Source organism: Salvelinus alpinus, chromosome 20, assembly GCF_045679555.1.
Source record: "Salvelinus alpinus chromosome 20, SLU_Salpinus.1, whole genome shotgun sequence".
In the NCBI taxonomy this organism is placed as follows: domain Eukaryota; kingdom Metazoa; phylum Chordata; class Actinopteri; order Salmoniformes; family Salmonidae; genus Salvelinus; species Salvelinus alpinus.
This window is the reverse complement of record NC_092105.1, coordinates 13458885-13481968: the sequence shown is the minus strand read 5'-3', so window position 1 is coordinate 13481968 and position 23084 is coordinate 13458885. Positions and strand designations below refer to the sequence as shown.

At 42.3% G+C, this 23084-nt stretch overlaps 1 protein-coding gene across 2 annotated transcripts in view; it reads right to left on the bottom strand.

Moving 5' to 3' along the window:
* LOC139547145 (norrin-like) overlaps positions 1 to 19512 on the bottom strand; it is a 43900-nt gene extending 24388 nt beyond the window's left edge. For both annotated transcript variants that reach the window (XM_071356191.1, XM_071356190.1), the window contains exon 1: positions 19262 to 19512. The gene's annotated coding sequence lies outside the window, so the exon portion shown is untranslated. The remainder of the gene's footprint in view (positions 1 to 19261) is intronic.
* Positions 19513 to 23084: the final 3572 nt, after the last annotated feature.

Sequence of the window (23084 nt, the reverse complement as noted above, 5' to 3'; positions counted from 1 at the left end):
TCTTCATGTTTTACACATCCTGATGATCAGTCTTCATGTTTTACACATCCTAATGATCAGTCTTCATGTTTTACACATCCTGATGATCAGTCTTCATGTTTTACACATCCTAATGATCAGTCTTCATGTTTTACACATCCTGATGATCAGTCTTCATGTTTTACACATCCTAATGATCAGTCTTCATGTTTTACACATTCTAATGATCAGTCTTCATGTTTTACACATCCTAATGATCAGTATTCACGTTTTACACATTCTAATGATCAGTCTTCATGTTTTACACATCCTGATGATCAGTCTTCATGTTTTACACATTCTAATGATCAGTCTTCATGTTTTACACATCCTGATGATCAGTCTTCATGTTTTACACATCCTGATGATCAGTCCTCCTGGTTCTTTCTACACTCCACAGCCAGGTGGACAAGCCTCTCGTACACTTTATTTACCACCCACTGCTTCGATGCTGGCCCAGATTGACTCCAATGCGTCCGACAGTTGTGTCATGTTGGCTGGATGTCCTTTGGGTGGTGAACCATTCTTGATACACACGGGAGCGTAAAAAACCCCAGCAGTGTTTCAGTTCTTGACACAAACCTGGCACCTACTACCATACCCCGTTCAAAGGCAATTCAATATTTTATCTTGCCCATTCCCCCTCTGAATGGCACACATACCACAATCCATTTCTAAATCCCCATCAAAATCCGTCAGTTTAAACTAAAGATACTGTCTCTGCTGCACATCTGCCTTGTCAGCCTTCCGAATCTGCGGTGGAAGGTGGCCGAGTTACAGTACAGTAGTGTTTGTCAGACTCTCACCAATACGATTGTGTTCTCCGTTTTGCTCTACATTCCCCACAAGTGTCATGGGACTGTCTGAAGGTAACCCTGTACAAGTTAAAAAAATGAATGAAAGTATGGAGGTAGTTTTGTGGCAATAAAAAAATGGGTAAAATCTGTGTCCAGAAAACTGATACCTTTCCTTTATATCTCTAGATACAGTGCCTTCTGGAAAGTGTTCAGACCCCTTGACTTTTTCCACATTTTGTTATGTTACAGCCTTATTCTAAAATGGATTAAAAAAATAATAATCCTTATCAATCCACACACAATAACCCATAATGACAAAGCAAACATTTATTTAAAAAAAATCGAATTAAAAAACATTTACATAAGTATTCAGACACTTTACTCAGTACTTTGTTGAAGCACCTTTGGCAGCGATTACAGCCTTGAGTCTTCTTGGGTTTGACGCTACAAGCTTGGCACACCTGTATTTGGGGAGTGTCTCCCATTCTTCTTTGTAGATCCTCTCAAACTCTGTCAGGTTGGATGGGGAGTGTTGCTGCACAGCTATTTTTAGGTCTTTCCAGAGATGTTCGATCGGGTTCAAGTCCAGGCTCTGGCTGAGCCACTCAAGGACATTCAGAGACTTGTCCCGAAGTCATTCCTGCGTTGTCTTGGCTGTGTGCTTAGGGTCATTGTCCTGTTGGAAGGTAAACCTTTTCCCCAGTATGAGGTCCTGAGCGCTCTGGAGCAGGTTTTCAACAAGAATCTATTTTTCTACGTTCATCTTTCCCTCAATTTTGACTAATCGCGGCAGGTAGCCTAGTGGTTAGAGCGTTGGACTAATAACCGGGAGGTTGCAAATCCACATCACATCACAGCTGACAAGGTAAAAATATGTTGTTTTGCCCCTGAACAAGGCAGTTAACCCACTGTTCCTAGGCTGTCTTTGAAAATAAGAATTTGTTCTTAACTGACTTTCCAAGTTAAATAAAGGTAAAATAAAAAATTAATTTAAAAAGTCTCCCAATCCCTGCTGCTGAAAAACATCCCCACAGCATGATGCAGCCACCACCATGCTTCACCATAGGGATGGTGCCAGGTTCCCTCCAGACGTGACGTTTGGCATTCAGGTCAAAGAGTTCAATCTTGGTTTCATCAGACCAGAGAATCTTGTTTTTCATGGTCTGAGAGTCCTTTAGGTGACTTTTGGCAAACTCCAAGCGGGCTGTCATGTGCCTTTTAATGAGGAGTGGCTTTCATCTGGCCACTACCATAAAGGCCTGATTGGTGGAGTGCCGCAGAGATGGTTGTCCTTCTGGAAGGTTCTCCCATCTCCACAGGGGAACTCTGGAGCTCTGTCAGAGTGACCATCGGGTTCTTGGTCACCTCCCTGACCCGATTGCTCAGTTTGGCCAAGTGGCCAGCTCTAGGAAGAGTCTTGGTGGTTCCAAACGTCTTCCATTTAAGAATGATTGAGGCCACTGTGTTTCTTGGGGACCTTCAATGCTGCAGAAATGTTTTGGTACTCTTCGCCAGATTTGTTCCTCGACACAATCCTGTCTTGGAGCTCTATAGACAATTCCTTTGACCTCATGGCTTGGTTTTTGCTCTGACAACTGTGAGACAGGTGTGTGCCTTTCCAAATCATGTCCAATCATTTGAATTTACCACAGGTGGACTCCAATCAAGATGTAAAAACATCTCAAGTATGATCAATGGAAACAGAATGCACCTGAGCTCAATTTCGAGTCTCAAAGCAAAGGGTTTGAATATTTATGTAAACAAGGTATTTCTGTTTTTTGTTTTTAATACATTTGCAAAAATGTCTAAAACCTGTTTTCACTTTGTCATTATTAGTTATTGTGTGTAGATTGATGAGGAAAATGTTCTTCAACAAAGTACTGAGTAAAGGGTCTGAATACTTATGTAAATGTGATATTTCAGTTTTTTATTTTAAATACATTTTTGCATTGTCATTATGGGGTATTGTGTGCAGATTGGTGAGGAAATTAAACAATTTAATATATTATAGAATAAGGCTGTAACATAACAAAATGTGGAAAAAGTCAAGGGGTCTGAATACTTTCCAAGTATACTGTATAGGACACACACCTCAAAACCTTATTCCTTATGATTTATTTTTACTGTCTGTTTTGCCATTTATGAATGTGTTATTCAATGCGTTTCAATGGGCTAAAGTAGAAGGCCTAATTCAATATTTTATCAAACAATTTAAAAATATTTTGGGGGGATACCTACAGGGGTCCTAAAATTCTAAATCAAACAGCTAAATGAGCCATGGTATGACCATTCTAAAACAATTCCATATGTTAGCTTAGTAGAATCTCCAATAGCTGAGGATCTTAATAATTAAACCCTTAGCCTACAATTTCCTCGCTCCCGCGGGAAATGTTTAAGCTAGAGCTGCGTATCCACCGCATCCTCCGATATCGCCCTTCCACCTTACCTGTCACCCTAGACCCACTTCAATTTGCTTACCGCCCCAATAGATCCACAGACGATGCAATCGCCATCACACTGCACACTGCCCTAACCCATCTAGACAAGAGGAATACATATGTAAGAATGCTGTTCATTGACTGTCGCTCAGCATTCAACACCATATTACACTCCAAGCTCAAGGCCCTGGGACTCCCAATCACGGACAGATGTGAAACAGTCTGGATTCAAACCAGGGTGCCTGTAGTGTCACCTCTAGCACTGAAATACAGTGCGCCACTCGGGAGCCCACACTGACAGTGTGGTGAAGAAGGTGAAGAAGTGTGGTGAAAAAGGCGCAACAGCTCCTCTTCAACCTCAGGAGGCTGAAGACATTTGGCTTGTCATCTAAAACCCTCACAAACTTTTACAGATGCACAATAGAGAGAATCCTGTCGGGGTGTATCACCGCTTGGTACGGCAACTGCACCGCTCCCAACCGCAGGGCTCTCCAGAGGGTGGTGTGGTCTGCCCAACACATCACCGGGGGCAAACTACCTGCCATCCAGGACACCTACAGCACCCCATGTCACAGGAAGGCCAAAAAGATCATCAAGGACATCAACCACCCGAGCCACTGCCTGTTCAAACCGCTATCATTCAGACGGCGAGGTCAGTACAGGTGCATCAAAGCTGGGACCGAGAAACTGAAAAACAGCTTCTATCTCAAGGCCATCAGACTGTTAATTAGCCATCACAAGAACAATAAATGGAACACTAGCCACTTTAATAATGTCTACATATCTTGCATTTCCCATCTCATATGTGTATACTGTATCCTATAACATTCTACCGTATCTTATTCTATGCCACTATGACTTTGCTCGTCCATATATTTTATATTCTTAATTCCAGTCCTTTACTAGATTTGTGTGTATTGGGTATATGTTGTGTAATTGTTAGATATTACTTGTTAGATATTACTGCACTGTCGGAGCTGTGTGACCAATACATTTGGATTGGATTTGAAAGGTGGCAAAGCTAGATCGTGTTTGTCAGACCATGAGACATCCCGACCGTTCATCTTCTTACAAAAATGTCTGTAGCGTCCGAACGGTTTGGCCTACAATTATGACCACTCTGTTAAAAGATGAGGCTCTCACCAACACGATGGCGTTCGCCAGTTAAAAAAATGAATGGAAGTATATATGGAGATAGTTTAGTTCCTAAATAAGGGATAAATAAAAAATAAATAATAATACGTTTCCTGATCATTCTTATATCTCTCAGATATAGGACAGACACTTCAGAACAAACTTCCTTTAGATTCTCTATTGGACTGTCTGTTGTTCCATGTAATGCCAAATTCAATGTTCCATCCAATAATTTTTTCATATATTTTTTTGATACCTTAAAGTGTATTAAAATTCCAAATCAAATAGCTAAATGATCCTTGGCATGACCCCCCCTCCCCCCTCCCCTGGCTTAGACAGGGCTCAGAGTCTAGAGGGTTTTAAGGCAATGAGAAAGAAAGGGAGAGATTAGTTTGTAGTGTTTTCCCATGCTATGGTGGATGCCTAGCTGACACATGCACGAACACGCCAACACACACACACACACACACACAAACACACACACAACTCGACCCCCTGGAGGCTGCAGGCGAGGAGTTTCTTTGCTAAACTGAGGCAGACAGGGATTCTGTAAGATTTCACATACCACATTTTCATTCCCACCAAGTTTGACTACACAATAGGTGGGTCTTTCCACAAAAGTGGATATTGTTTTTATATTTTAAGTAGAAATTGTGCACCAATATTGAATATTAAAAGCCTTTTATATTAAATGAAGTGCTCTTTAATTTAAACCACATGGATAATTAAATTTCTTTTATATGAATAAAGCCTGATAAAGTAAAAAAATCTGTATTTTGACATGTCCCTCCATCAACCCTGTGTCACTTCTAAGAAGATTTTAAACTTTAAGGTTTTGGCCTTTCTAGGGAATTTTTCCTAGCCACCGTGCTTCTACACCTGCATTGCTTGCTGTTTGGGGTTTTAGGCTGGGTTTCTGTACAGCACTTCGAGATATTAGCTGATGTACGAAGGGCTATATAAAATAAACTTAAAATAAACTTGATTTAACCCAAACTTTAACCCAATCCCCAAATGTATCCAAGTTTCACCATCATTGTAAAGTTATTTTGTTGCTTTGGCAAAGTAATTTCTGAGGATTATGATTTATTTCTTGTGATTAGTGAATAATTAACATATACGGTTTAAGGTCAAACCTGTTCCATGGTGAAACTATTCCTTTTTATTTTATCAAAAGAAGCATTGAACATCTAAAAGTAAAATCAGAGAGTAGAAGCAGGTAAGCTTTATTTGGCACTTAATAGGCACTTACTATAGTAATTTTTTTATTTAACCTTTTGGTATGGGAAAAATGTTTTTTTTTATGAAGTCGAACATGTGCTCTTTAAGACAGAATGTAATTTTTATTTTTTTTACCAAGGTAGACTTCTCAAAAGGCACCACATTGGTGGAACGACCCAGGTGTTTTGTCATTGCTGTCGGTGAGTTGTGATGAGGTGCATAAATATCCCTGCGTGGTGCCAACTTCTCTTTTTGGTCTTTGGCTGGAGAATAGAGACACGCATACATGTACATGTGTGTGTATGTGAATTGCTGGTATTCTAGTGTGGCTGGGAAATAATATCTTCTGAAGGGTCCTCTCATCTTTATCTGTGTGTTGGAAGCAGTCCACAGCTGTTATGGGGACCTGTCTGTCCCCATAGGTAACTGCTGCCTGACAGACACATAACTGCAGCGGAAGACAGGGAGGGATGGGGGGGGAGTGTTTGTAGGTAAAAAGTTGGATGTCTATTTTTCTCTCTCTCTCTCTCTCCCTCCCCACACCATGCCAAGTTTACGTCGTCGCTTTCTGTTCAATCCCTTCCTCCATTGTTTCACCAGCTTTGAATAAACTAAAGGGCAGATTCTTTAGAGAGGCACACATACACACACACTGACAGACCCTTCAAAGTTAAGCCCCTCTCTAAATATATCCCCCTGGTAGAGATAAGACAAACAGTGTGGATTTGAGGCTGGTTTTCAGCCAATGATAGGCAGCCATGTGAGCCAAGTTAGGTTTACCATTGATGAGAGAGAGAGAGAGAGCGAGAGAGAGAGAGAGAGAGAGAGAGAGAGAGAGAGAGAGAGAGAGAGAGAGAGAGAGAGAGAGAGAGAGAGAGAGAGAGAGAGAGAGAGAGAGAGAGAGAGAGAGAGAGAGAGAGAGAGACTGACTGACTGACCTGCAAGTCTGTGTCTGTGTGTGTGTGTGTGTACTTTATGTGGTCCAGTACACCCCTCTGATCCTGTTGTCCTGTTATCCTTGCTTTTATATGAATGGACCTCCTCATCCCTGGGCTCAGTAGCTAAGACCCCTCTGTAATCCAATTGACTATGATCTAAGACCAGTCATTGTCTATGATCTAAGACCAGTCATTGTCTATGATCTAAGACCAGTCATTGTTTATGATCTAAGACCAGTCATTGTCTATGATCTAAGACCAGTCATTGTTTATGATCTAAGACCAGTCATTGTCTATGATCTAAGACCAGTCATTGTTTATGATCTAAGACCAGTCATTGTCTATGATCTAAGACCAGTCATTATTTATGATCTAAGACCAGTCGTAAGCTACATATTATACATTACGTGTTAAACATTATATAAGGATTATATAGAGATTCAATCAATGTGATGTGGGGGGAGATTCTCCATATAGTCAATAAAAGGTTGCCAAATTCTGTAAAATGTCTTTAACTTATTCCTCAAGCAGTAAGTGATTTTCTCCAGTGGGATACAACTATTAACTTCTGATAGCCACATTGAAACTGGCAGGGAGGAATCCGATTTCCATTTCAAGGCAATACATTTCTTGGCAATTGCTAGCAATATTTCTGTTAGCTTTATAGTTTGGCTTTGCCTAAGATTGGAGTTAGTAAAGTTACCCAGTAGCCAGTCATTGTCTATGATCTAAGACCAGTCATTGTCTATGATCTTAGCCCAGTCATTGTCTATGATCTCAGCCCAGTCCTTGTCTATGATCTTAGCCCAGTCATTGTCTATGATCTCAGCCCAGTCATTGTCAATGATCTAAGCCCAGTCATTGTCCATTATCTAAGCCCAGTCATTGTCTATGATCTAAGCCCAGTCATTGTCTATGATCTAAGACCAGTCATTGTCTATGATCTCAGCCCAGTCATTGTCTATGATCTCAGCCCAGTCATTGTCTATGATCTCAGCCCAGTCATTGTCTATGATCTCAGCCCAGTCATTGTCTATGATCTAAGCCCAGTCATTGTCTATTGTCTATGATCTCAGCCCAGTCATTGTCTATGATCTAGCCCATTGTCTATCTCAGCCCAGTCATTGTCTAACTAGCCAGTCATTGTCTATGATCTCAGCCCAGTCATTGTCTATGATCTAAGCCCAGTCATTGTCTATGATCTCAGCCCAGTCATTGTCTATGATCTCAGCCCAGTCATTGTCTATGATCTCAGCCCAGTCATTGTCTATGATCTAAGACCAGTCATTGTCTATGATCTAAGACCAGTCATTGTCTAATGATTATATTTATTGACCAGGACCAACTACATCACTGAGGCCTCTCCAGACTAATCACACACCCAATTTCTTGGGCCACTATACCTATTTTGCCAATTGGACTGGACCACTTTGTTACACGGAACCCTACTAATCACTCACGACTGTCCTATTCGATGGTTATTCTTTAAAAGTGCCTTCCTCACCATCTTAAATAAGCATGCCCCATTCAAAAAATGTAGAACCAGGAACAGTTATAGCCCTTGCTTCACTCCAGACTTGACTGCCCTTGACCAGCACAAAAACATCCTGTGGCATACTGCATTAGCATCGAATAGCCCCCGTGATATGCAACTTTTCAGGGAAGTTAGGAACCAATATACACAGGCAGTTAGGAAAGCTAAGGCTAGCTTTTCAAACAGAAATTTGCATCCTGTAGCACAAACTCAAAAAAGTTCTGGGACACTGTAAAGTCCATGGAGAAAAAGAGCACCTCCTCCCAAATGCGCACTGCACTGAGGCTAGGAAACACTGTCACCACCGATAAATCCACTATAATTGAGAATTTCAATAAGCATTTTTCTATGGCTGGCCATGCTTTTCACCTGGCTACACCTACCCCGGTCAACTGCCTTGCACCCCCCACAGCAACTCGCCCATGTCACGACTTCCGCCGAAGTCGGTCCCTCTCCTTGTTCGGGCGGCATTCGGCGGTCGACGTCACCGGCCTTCTAGCCATCACCGATCCACTTTTCATTTTCCATTTGTTTTGTCTTTGTTTTCTACACACCTGGTTTCAATTCCCCACATTACATGTTCATTATTTAACCCTCTGGTTTCCCCAATTTTTGTGTGCGTGTTTGTTTTATTGTTAGGCTGTATCTGACGGCTGGTATTATTGTTGCCGGGTTTTGTTGTTACGTCCGTTTATTCGTGGTACCGGTATTTTTCCAGCACCATAGTATTGTGTTTGCACTGGTGTTTTCTTGAATTAAATACCTTGCCCACGCATCTCAGCTCTCCTGTGCCTGACTCCTTTCACCAGTTACCCACAGCCTTGACAGCCCAAACCTCCCCCATTTCTCCTTCACCCAAATCCAGATAGCTGATGTTTTGAAAGCTGCAAAATCTTGATCCCTACAAATCAGCCGGGCTAGACAATCTGGACCCTCTCTTTCTAAAATGATCTCCCAAAAATTGTTGCAACCCCTATTACTAGCCTGTTCAACCTCTCTTTCGTGTCGTCTGAGATTCACAAAGATTGGAAAGCTGCCGTGATCATCCCCCTCTTCCAAGGGGAGACACTCTAGACCCAAACTGCTACAGACCTATATCTATCCTACCCTGCCTTTCTAAGGTCTTCGAAAGCCAAGTCAACAAACAGATTACCGACCATTTCGAATCCCATCGTACCTTCTCCGCTATGCAATCTGGTTTCAGAGCTGGTCATGGGTGCACCTCAGCCACGCTCAAGGTCCTAAAAGATATCATAACCACCATCGATAAGAGACATTACTGTGCAGCCGTATTCATCGACCTGGCCAAGGCTTCGACTCTGTCAATCACCACATTCTTATCGGCAGACTCAGCAGCCTTGGTTTCTCAAATGACTGCCTCACCTGGTTCACCAACTACTTCTCTGATAGAGTTCAGTGTGTCAAATCGGAGGGCCTGTTGTCCGGACCTCTGGCACTCTCTATGGGGGTGCCACAGAGTTCAATTCTCGGACCGACTCTCTTCTCTGTATACATCAATGATATCGCTCTTGCTGCTGGTGATTCTCTGATACACCTCTACGCAGACGACACCATTCTGTATACTTCTGGCCCTTCGTTGGACACTGTGTTAACTAACCTCCAGACGAGCTTCAATGCCATACAACTCTCCTTCCGTGGCCTCAAACTGCTCTTAAATTCAAGTTAAACTAAATATATGCTCTTCAACCGATCTCTGCCCGCACCTGCCCGCCCGTCCAGCATCACTACTCTGGACGGTTCTGACTTAGAATATGTTGACAACTACAAATACCTAGGTGTCTGGCTAGACTGTAAACTCTCCTTCCAGACTCACATTAAGCATATCCAATCCAAAATTAAATCTAGAATTGGCTTCCTATTTAGCAACAAAACATCCTTCACTCATGCTGCCAAACATACCCTCGTAAAACTGACCATCATAACGATCCTTGACTCTAGCGATGCCATTTACAAAATAGCCTCCAACACTCTACTATACTACCCACCGCTGGGCTTAGATCATAGACAATGACTGGGCTGAGATCATAGACAATGACTGGTCTTAGATCATAGACAATGACTGGGCTGAGATCATAGACAATGACTGGGCTGAGATCATAGACAATGACTGGGCTGAGATCATAGACAATGACTGGTCTTAGATCATAGACAATGACTGGGCTTAGATAATGGACAATGACTGGGCTTAGATCATTGACAATGACTTGGGTCAAACGTTTCGGGTAGCCTTCCACAAGCTTCCCACAATAAGTTGGGTGAATTTTGGTCCATTCCTCCAGACAGAGCTGGTGTAACTGAGTCAGGTTTGTAGGCCTCCTTGCTCACACACACTTTTTCAGTTCTGCCCACAAATTTTCTATAGGATTGAGGTCAAGGCTTTGTGATGGCCACTCCAATACCTTGACTTTGTTGTCCTTAAGCCATTTTGCCACAACTTTGGAAGTATGCTTGGGGTAATTGTCCACTTGGAAGATCCGTTTGCAACCAAGCTTTAACCTCCTGACTGATATCTTGAGATGTTGCTTCTATATATCCACATAATTTTCCTCCCTCATGATGCAATCTATTTTGTGAAGTGCACCAGTCCCTCCTGCAGCAAAGCACCCCACAACATGATGCTGCCAACCCCGTGCCTCACTGTTGGGATGGTGTTCTTCGGCTTGCAAGCGTCCCCCATTTTTCCTCCAAACATAACGATGGTCATTATGGCCAAACAGTTCCATTTTTGTTTCATCAGACCAGAGGACTTTTCTCCAAAAAGTACGATCTTTGTCCCAATGTGCAGTTGCAAACTGTAGTCTGGCTTTTTTATGGCGGCTTTGGAGCAGTGGCTTCTTCCATGCTGTGCGGCCTTTCAGGTTATGTTGATTTAGGCCTCGTTTTAGTATGAATATAGATGCTTTTGTACCTGTTTCCTCCAGCATCTTGATGTGTTCATCAGAATGAATTTACTGTGCCTGCAGTGTGTTCATCAGAATGAATTTACTGTACCTGCAGTGTGTTCATCAGTCAAAGGCACGTTCCTGCTACAGTGAGCTTCTGATAGGCTAATTTACATAGTTTGAGTCAATTGAAGGTGTACATGTGGATGTATTTCAAGGCCTACCATCAAACTCAGTGTCTCTTTGCTTGACATCATGGGGAAAAAATTTAAAAATCAGCCAAGAAAAAATTGTAGACCTCCACAAGTCTGGTTCATCCTTGGGGGCAATTTCCAAAAGTCTGAAGGTACCACGTTCATCTGTACAAACAATAGTACACAAGTTTAAACACCATGGGACCATGCAGCCATCATACCGCTCAGGAAGGAGACGTGTTGTGTCTCCTAGAGATGGTGAACGTCTGGTTCACTAGACTAGTTCACCAGACTAGTTCATCAGACTAGTTCACCAGACTAGTTCACCAGACTAGTTCACCAGACTAGTTCACCAGACTAGTTCCCCAGACTAGTTCACCAGACTAGTTCACCAGACTAGTTCACCAGACAGAGTTCATCAGACTAGTTTACCAGACTAGTTCCCCAGACTAGTTCACCAGACTAGTTCACCAGACTAGTTCACCAGACATAGTTCATCAGACTAGATTACCAGACTAGTTTACCAGCAAACTGGCCATCTGAGTGTCACCACGGTCCAAATAAATGGACGTACACACTGGTGGATAGAAACACACTGGTGGATAGAAACACACTGGTGGATAGAAACACACTGGTGGATAGAAAGACACTGATGGATAGAAACACACTGGTGGATAGAAACACACACTGGTGGATAGAAACACACCGGTGGATAGAAACACACTGGTGGATAGAAACACACTGGTGGACAGAAACACACTGGTGGACAGAAACACACTGATGGATAGAAACACACTGGTGGATAGAAACACACTGATGGATAGAAACACACTGATGGATAGAAACACACTGGTGGATAGAAACACACACTGGTGGACAGAAACACACTGGTGGATAGAAACACACTGGTGGATAGAAACACACTGGTGGATAGAAACACACTGATGGATAGAAACACACTGGTGGATAGAAACACACACTGGTGGATAGAAACACACTGGTGGATAGAAACACACTGGTGGATAGAAACACACTGGAGAATAGAAACACACTGGTGGATAGAAACACACACTGGTGGATAGAAACACACTGGTGGATAGAAACACACTGATGGATAGAAACACACTGGTGGATAGAAACACACTGATGGATAGAAACACACTGATGGATAGAAACACACTGGTGGATAGAAACACACTGGTGGATAGAAACACACTGGTGGATAGAAACACACTGATGGATAGAAACACACTGATGGATAGAAACACACTGGTGGATAGAAACACACTGGTGGATAGAAACACACACTGGTGGATAGAAACACACTGGTGGATAGAAACACACACTGGTGGATAGAAACACACTGGTGGATAGAAACACACTGGAGAATAGAAACACACTGGTGGATAGAAACACACTGGAGAATAGAAACACACTGGTGGATAGAAACACACTGGTGGATAGAAACACACACTGGTGGATAGAAACACACACTGGTGAATAGAAACACACTGGTGGATAGAAACACACTGGTGGATAGAAACACACTGGTGGATAGAATCACACTGGTGGATAGAAACACACTGGTGACTAGAAACACACTGGTGGATAGAAACACACTGGTGGATAGAAACACACTGGTGGATAGAAACACACTGGTGGATAGAAACAAACTGGTGGATAGAAATACACTGGTGGATAGAAACACACACTGGTGGATAGAAACACACACTGGTGAATAGAAACACACTGGTGGATAGCAACACACACTGGTGGATAGAAACACACTGGTGGATAGAAACACACTGGTGGATAGAAACACACACTGGTGAATAGAAACACACTGGTGGATAGCAACACACTGGTGGATAGAAACACACTGGTGGATAGAAACACACACTGGTGGATAGAAACACACTGGTGGATAGAAACACACTGGTGAATAGAAACACACTGGTGGATAGAAACACACTGGTGGATAGAAACACGCTGATGGATAGAAACACACTGGTGGACAGAAACACACTGGTGGATAGAAACACACACTGGTGAATAGAAACACACTGGTGGATAGAAACACACACTGGTGAATAGAAACACACTGGTTGATAGCAACACACACTGGTGGATAGAAACACACTGGTGGATAGCAACACACTGGTGGATAGAAACACACACTGGTGAATAGAAACACACTGGTGGATAGCAACACACACTGGTGGATAGAAACACACTGGTGGATAGAAACACATCGGTGGATAGAAACACACTGGTGGATAGAAACACACACTGGTGGATAGAAACACACTGGTGGATAGAAACACACTGGTGAATAGAAACACACTGGTGGATAGAAACACACTGGTGGATAGAAACACGCTGATGGATAGAAACACACTGGTGGACAGAAACACACTGGTGGATAGCAACACACTGGTGGATAGAAACACACACTGGTGAATAGAAACACACTGGTGGATAGCAACACACTGGTGGATAGAAACACACTGGTGGATAGAAACACACACTGGTGAATAGAAACACACTGGTGGATAGAAACACACTGGTGGATAGAAACACACTGGTGGATAGCAACACACTGGTGGATAGAAACACACACTGGTGAATAGAAACACACTGGTGGATAGAAACACACACTGGTGAATAGAAACACACTGGTGAATAGAAACACGCTGGTGGATAGCAACACACACTGGTGGATAGAAACACACTGGAGAATAGAAACACACTGGTGGATAGAAACACACTGGTGGATAGAAACACACACTGGTGGATAGAAACACATGGTGGATAGAAACACACTGGTGGATAGAAACACACTGATGGATAGAAACACGCTGATGGATAGAAACACGCTGATGGATAGAAACACACACTGGTGGATAGAAACACATGGTGGATAGAAACACACTGGTGGATAGAAACACACTGGTGGATAGAAACAAACTGGTGGATAGAAATACACTGGTGGATAGAAACACACACTGGTGGATAGAAACACACACTGGTGAATAGAAACACACTGGTGGATAGCAACACACACTGGTGGATAGAAACACACTGGTGGATAGAAACACACTGGTGGATAGAAACACACACTGGTGGATGGTGGAGAAACACACTGGTGGATAGAAACACACTGGTGAATAGAAACACACTGGTGGATAGAAACACACTGGTGGATAGAAACACGCTGATGGATAGAAACACACTGGTGGACAGAAACACACTGGTGGATAGCAACACACTGGTGGATAGAAACACACACTGGTGAATAGAAACACACTGGTGGATAGCAACACACTGGTGGATAGAAACACACTGGTGGATAGAAACACACACTGGTGAATAGAAACACACTGGTGGATAGAAACACACTGGTGGATAGAAACACACTGGTGGATAGCAACACACTGGTGGATAGAAACACACACTGGTGAATAGAAACACACTGGTGGATAGAAACACACACTGGTGAATAGAAACACACTGGTGAATAGAAACACGCTGGTGGATAGCAACACACACTGGTGGATAGAAACACACTGGTGGATAGCAACACACTGGTGGATAGAAACACACACTGGTGAATAGAAACACACTGGTGGATAGCAACACACACTGGTGGATAGAAACACACTGGTGGATAGAAACACACTGGTGGATAGAAACACACTGATGGATAGAAACACACTGATGGATAGAAACACACACTGGTGGATAGAAACACACTGGTGGATAGAAACACACTGGTGAATAGAAACACACTGATGGATAGAAACACACTGGTGGATAGAAACACACCGGTGGATAGAAACACACTGGTGGATAGAAACACACTGGTGGATAGAAACACACTGGTGAATAGAAACACACACTGGTGGATAGAAACACACGGTGAATAGAAACACACACCGGTGGATAGAAACACACTGGTGGATAGAAACACACTGGTGGATAGAAACACACTGGTGGATAGAAATACACTGGTGGATAGAAACACACTGGTGGACAGAAACACACTGGTGGATAGAAACACACTGGTGAATAGAATCACACTGGTGGATAGAAACACACTGGTGGATAGAAACACACACTGGTGGATAGAAACACACTGGTGGATAGAAACACACACTGGTGGACAGAAACACACTGGTGGATAGAAACACACTGGTGAATAGAATCACACACTGGTGTGTGATGGTGTGTGATGGTGAGAGAACGATCCCCACATAGATGGATAGACACACACACGAACACACACACCTGGATTGGTCTGACTACACATGTTTCTGGAGACGTGTTTGACCCTTCAAACACACCTCCTCTCCTCCTACTCTTCTCCAAACAATTCAAGAACAGTATTTTCACACCAGCAGAACACACACAATGAGCATGAGGTGTTTCTCAGCTGGTATCGTTGGCTTCGACTGAAGTGAGATGTCTGGATGGAAGTATGCGTTTCTTTCTCTCTGTCTCTCTCTCTATCCAGCAATCTGTCTCTCTTCTCTACCGGTGTCCCATTGTAGCTGTCATCATCGCCACTGAGCATGAGGCCATAACCCCAGTACTAACCCTGCACACACGCACACACACACACACCCACTCACACACGCAGACCCACACTCACATTGACACACACACACACACACACACACACACACACACACACACACACACACACACACACACACACACACACACACACACACACACACACACACACACACACACACACACACACTGAAAAAGCCATGTCCCTCGGGTACATAATTCAGGCACAACAAACCTCACCTTATAAATCCTCTCACCCACAACCCCCCCCCCCCCCCACACACATAAATATTGATGTATTCCTTATATCATTCGTTTACTTTAGATATGTGTGTATTGTTGTGAAATTGTTAGATTATTGCTTGTTAGAAATAACTGCACTGTTGGAGCTAGAAACACAAGCATTTCGCTACACCCGCAATGACATCTGTTAAACACGTATCTGTGACCGATAAAATGTGATTTTATTTGATATTTTGATACTCTCGCATAAACACACAACCTTCCTTCACACGTCAACTTAATAAACAGTCCTTTTGTTCCTGTCTGGCTCCTCTCTGTGTGTCTCCCTCATCAGCGTGTGCACACACACACACACACACACACACACACACACACACACACACACACACACACACACACACACACACACACACACACACACACACACACACACACACACACCGTTCTATGAGCCAGGGGTGTAATTATGTGGACTGATTTGACATCATAACACAGCAGCATAATGATTGTCACACTGACAGTAACAATGTTCTTACGGCTATTATGAATAAGATATTTGGCAATACAAGCAGCCATGGTCACACACACATGTACACACACACACACACACACATGCACACACACCACTTCATACAAATGTTCACATAAACACCTTCCAGTTCTGTCATCGTCTGTCTGTCTGTCTGTCTGTCTGCGCTGTGGTCACACTCTGATTTATATATCTACCTTCAACAACACATATGTTGAGTAATGTAATACCTTCAACATTACATAGAGTATGTTGAGTAATGTAATACCTTCAACATTACATAGAGTATGTTGAGTAATGTAATACCTTCAACATTACATAGAGTATGTTGAGTAATGTAATACCTTCAACATTACATAGAGTATGTTGAGTAATGTAATACCTTCAACATTACATAGAGTATGTTGAGTAATGTAATACCTTCAACAACATTACATAGCGTATGTTGAGTAATGTAATATCTTCAACATTACATAGAGTATGTTGAGTAATGTAATACCTTCAACAACATTACATAGAGTATGTTGAGTAATGTAATACCTTCAACAACATTACATAGAGTATGTTGAGTAATGTAATACCTTCAACATTACATAGAGTATGTTGAGTAATGTAATACCTTCAACAACATTACATAGAGTATGTTGAGTAATGTAATACCTTCAACATTACATAGAGTATGTTGAGTAATGTAATACCTTCAACATTACATAGAGTATGTTGAGTAATGTAATACCTTCAACAACATTACATAGAGTATGTTGAGTAATGTAATACCTTCAACAACATTACATAGAGTATGTTGAGTAATGTAATACCTTCAACATTACATAGAGTATGTTGAGTAATGTAATACCTTCAACATTACATAGAGTATGTTGAGTAATGTAATACCTTCAACATTACATAGAGTATGTTGAGTAATGTAATACCTTCAACACATTACATAGAGTATGTTGAGTAATGTAATACCTTCAACAACATTACATAGAGTATGTTGAGTAATGTAATACCTTCAACAATACATAGAGTATGTTGAGTAATGTAATACCTTCAACATTACATAGAGTATGTTGAGTAATGTAATACATTCAACATTACATAGAGTATGTTGAGTAATGTAATACCGTCAACATTACATAGAGTATGTTGAGTAATGTAATACCGTCAACAACATTACATAGAGTATGTTGAGTAATGTAATACCTTCAACATTACATAGAGTATGTTGAGTAATGTAATACCTTCAACAACATTACATAGAGTATGTTGAGTAATGTAATACCTTCAACATTACATAGAGTATGTTGAGTAATGTAATACCTTCAACAACATTACATAGAGTATGTTGAGTAATGTAATACCTTCAACATTACATAGAGTATGTTGAGTAATGTAATACCTTCAGCATTACATAGAGTATGTTGAGTAATGTAATACCTTCAACATTACATAGAGTATGTTGAGTAATGTAATACCTTCAACAACATTACATAGAGTATGTTGAGTAATGTAATAGCTTCAACATTACATAGAGTATGTTGAGTAATGTAATACCTTCAACATTACATAGAGTATGTTGAGTAATGTAATACCTTCAACAACATTACATAGAGTATGTTGAGTAATGTAATACCTTCAACAACATTACATAGAGTATGTTGAGTAATGTAATACCTTCAACATTACATAGAGTATGTTGAGTAATGTAATACCTTCAACATTACATAGAGTATGTTGAGTAATGTAATACCTTCAACATTACATAGAGTATGTTGAGTAATGTAATACCTTCAACACATTACATAGAGTATGTTGAGTAATGTAATACCTTCAACATTACATAGCTAGATGTATTACTCCATCTATCCATGTCTATGGTTGTATGATCATCACAGTCCTTAAATGCTAAATCTGTTTCTGATTTTCTGATCATTTTAATAGTGCATATTGATACTCAAAGAATTGAACTTCTAAATGTTATATCATTACCCAAAATGTAGAGATTCAATTATTGTAATAAGTATTTAGAAACAAACAATGTGTTTGTTTCAAAACTTCTCATGTATTGTCAGTTGATGCATCCAGCCTCATCCCTCAGCTTACCAAACAAAGTGGCAGGGTCAGGCTGTTGAAATGTGTGTTTTTAACCAGAACAGTGCCTGGACACATGAGGCTAGAAATACCACAGCGAAGTCAGGAAATACCTGATGACTGCGGCTGAATGACTACGCAATGAGCTGACACAACCAGGCAGGACCAATGCCTCAACCATCCTCTAATGGCTTTAAAAATACCTGTATTATATATCATCTTCCTATTGATGGAAGGAATGACATTACTGTTGATATATTTGTCTGTATAGTACATAAGATAAGGCAACCATTACCTAAAGCAATGCTGTGCTATAATTACGCTTCATTCAGTTTGAACATTAATTGCTTACCGGGTAAAATACCTTTTGATGGAAAACATGATATCACAGTTATTCTGTCTATATGTGCAGGCAATAGCATACTGGAGCCCTAATGCTGTAAACCACAGTATTAACCTACATTCAGTTTGAACATGACAGTATGCTAATGTACCCCATAAATGCCAGTTATGATGGAATAACCCCTGAGGACACCCAGTGATCGTGAGTATCAAATCCAGAGAAGGTGCACCGATCCTGGGTTGAGAGTGAGAGGAGCCCTGGGTCACCTCCAGATCTCTGGTGGTTCCATGGTGGTCTTACCTTCAACCCGCCACCGTAGACAGGAAGACAGGAATATCCAACAGCTGCTGCTGATCCGACACAGCCAGTAGAGTCTCCTCTTCCTTCTACAATAGCTTTTCAATCCCTCTGTCCCCTATTTCACTTGCTCTCCTTCTCTCTTTTTCTCTTTCTCTCTCTATATATCTATCTATCTATCTTTCTCTGTCACACTCTATATATCTCTGTCTCTCTCTTTCTGTCTCTCTCTCTCACACAGACTCGTGCAGACTGATCGTGTGAGCTTTGCTCACCCCCTTTCTCGCTCTTTGATTCGCTCACTCTTCCCTCCCTCCATCTCTCTGCTCTCCCACCCTCCCTCTCTCTGCTCTCCCTCCCTCCCTCTCACTTCAATTCAATATAATTTCAATTACATTTCAATTTAAGGGCTTTATTGGCATGGGAAAGATATGTTAACATTGCCAAAGTAAGTGAAGTAGAAAATAAACAAAAGTGAAACCATTTTTTGTTTACTGTAAACATTACACTCACAAAAGTTGCAAAAGAATAAAGACATTTCAAATGTCATATTATGCACAAATAGTTAAAGTACAAAAGGGAAAATAAATTAACATAAATATGGGTTCTATTTACAGTGGTGTTTGTTCTTCACTGGTTGCCCTTTTCTTGTAGCAACAGGTCACAAATCTTGCTGCTGTGATGGCACACTGTGATATTTCTCCCAATAGATATGGGAGTTTATCAACATTGGGTTTGTTTGTGTCTCTAATATGGTCATAGATTTGACAGGAGGTTAGGAAGTGCAGCTCAGTTTCCACCTCATTTTGTGGGCAGTGAGCACATAGCCTGTCTTCTCTTGAGAGCCAGGTCTGCCTATGGCGGCCTTTCTCAATAGCAAGGCTATGCTCACTGAGTTTGTACACAGTCAAAGCTTTCCTTAAGTTTGGGTCAGTCACAGTGGTCAGGTATTCTGCCACTGTGTATTCTCTGTTCAGGGACAAATACAGTCTAGTTTGCTCTGTTTTTCTGAGAATTTTTTCCCAATGTGTCAAGTAATTATCTTTTTGTTTTCTCGTGATTTGGTTGGGTCTAATTGTGTTGCTGTCCTGGGGATCTGTGGGGTTTGTTTGTGTTTGTGAACAGAGCCCCAGGACCAGCTTGCTTAGGGGGCTCTTCTACAGGTTCATCTCTCTGTAGGTGATGACTTTGTTATGGAAGGTTTGGGAATCACTTACTTTTAGGAGGTTGTAGAATTTTATGGCTCTTTTCTGGATTTTGATAATTAGCGGTTATCGGCCTAATTTGGTTCTGCATGCATTATTTGGTGTTTTACATTTACATTTACATTTAAGTCATTTAGCAGACGCTCTTATCCAGAGCGACTTACAAATTGGAAAGTTCATACATATTCATCCTGGTCCCCCCGTGGGGAATGAACCCACAACCCTGGCGTTGCAAGCGCCATGCTCTACCAACTGAGCCACACGGGACCACGTTGTACGTGGTACACAGAGGATATTTTTGCAGAATTCTGCATGCAGAGTCTCAATTTGGTGTTTGTCCCATTTTGTGAATTCTTGGTTGATGAGCGGACCCCAGACCTCACAATAAAGGGCAATGGGTTCTATAACTGATTCAAGTATTTTATAGCCAGATCCTAATTGGATCCTCTCTCTCTCTACTCTAGCGCCCTTCCTCTCTCTCTACTCTCCCGCCCTTCCTCTCTCTCTCTACTCTCCCGTCCTCTCTCTCTACTCTCCCGCCCTTCCTCTCTCTCTACTCTCCCGCCCTTCCTCTCTCTCTCTACTCCTCCGCCCTTCCTCTCTCTCTACTCTCCCGTCCTCTCTCTCTACTCTCCCGCCCTTCCTCTCTCTCTCTACTCTCCCGCCCTTCCTCTCTTTCTCTACTCTCCCGCCCTTCCTCTCTCTCTACTATCCCGCCCTTCCCCTCTCTCTCTCTACTCTCCCGCCCTTCCTCTCTCTCTACTCTCCCGCTCTTCCTCTATGCTCACTCACTCTCTCTCTCTTTCTAACCCGCTCTCTCTATCTCAGTCTTTCTCTCTCTTTCTCACACTCCCTATTTTAAGGGGGAAACAAAAAGGGAAGGGCTTGGATGCGTTTGATGTGGAACGTGACACAGTAGTCATACATCAGACACACCAGCTGACACACAGACAAGCTCCCACAAGGCAAATGGGTATTCCAGGCAGGGAGTGCTGTGCTCTACTTGCGCCATCAGAGGGCCGACCAAAAGCCTGGGCCAGTTTTACGAGGTCGGGGTTATAAAACTGTTAGCAGAATTAGTTTATTTAAAAACAACTGGTCCCCTGGCCTTCCTGTTCGCGCACGACCAATCACTATAGGACACCAGGGGGTTGGGGTGAGGAGGGGGGCGGGGGGGGGCAGGGTAACTTACCTCTGCTGGATGTGACGGTAGACGTCAGAGTAAAAACATCCTCCAAACAACTCAAATGCTTTTGTTAATCGCAATTTATTCAACCTTTATTTAACTAGGCAAGTCAGTTAAGAACAAATTCTTATTTACAATGACAGCCTAGGAACAGTGGGTTAACTGCCTTGTTCAGGGGCAGAACGACATATTTTTACCTAGTCAGCTCAGGGATTCGATCTAGAAACCTTTCGGTTACTGACCCAACTCTCTAACCTCTAGGCTACCTGCTACATTAGTAGCCATACCTTCTCCCAAGGCGTTAGTGGGATACAGCAGTAGCAATACCTTCTCCCAAGGCGTTAGTGGGATACAGCAGTAGCCATACCTTCTCCCAAGGCGTTAGTGGGATACAGCAGTAGCCATACCTTCTCCCAAGGCGTTAGTGGGATACAGCAGTAGCCATACCTTCTCCCAAGGTGTTAGTGGGATACAGCAGTAGCCATACCTTCTCCCAAGGCGTTAGTGGGATACAGCAGTAGCCATACCTTCTCCCAAGGCGTTAGTGGGATACAGCAGTAGCCATACCTTCTCCCAAGGTGTTAGTGGGATACAGCAGTAGCCATACCTTCTCCCAAGGTGTTAGTGGGATACAGCAGTAGCCATACCTTCTCCCAAGGTGTTAGTGGGATACAGCAGTAGCCATACCTTCTCCCAAGGCGTTAGTGGGATACAGCAGTAGCCATACCTTCTCCCAAGGCGTTAGTGGGATACAGCAGTAGCCATACCTTCTCCCAAGGCGTTAGTGGGATACAGCAGTAGCCATACCTTCTCCCAAGGCGTTAGTGGGATACAGCAGTAGCCATACCTTCTCCCAAGGTGTTAGTGGGATACAGCAGTAGCCATACCTTCTCCCAAGGCGTTAGTGGGATACAGCAGTAGCCATACCTTCTCCCAAGGTGTTAGTGGGATACAGCAGTAGCCATACCTTCTCCCAAGGTGTTAGTGGGATACAGCAGTAGCCATACCTTCTCCCAAGGTGTTAGTGGGATACAGCAGTAGCCATACCTTCTCCCAAGGTGTTAGTGGGATACAGCAGTAGCCATACCTTCTCCCAAGGTGTTAGTGGGATACAGCAGTAGCCATACCTTCTCCCAAGGTGTTAGTGGGATACAGCAGTAGCCATACCTTCTCCCAAGGCGGACACAGATGCTGCTAATATTACAGTTTCATGTCTCTTTTCTTAATGTATTTGTGCAATTTTTACACAATTTGAGAAGATCAATATCATATTACCAGGAATACTGGCACCAGTGGTGAGAATGTAATCTGCAAAATGAAGTGTGGATCCCATACAAAAATACAAAGTTTAGAGAGCGAGCAAAAAAGAGAGAGAGAGTGAGAGATTGTGAGAGAGACAGACAGAGAGAGCGAGAGTGAGTGAGAGACAGAGTGT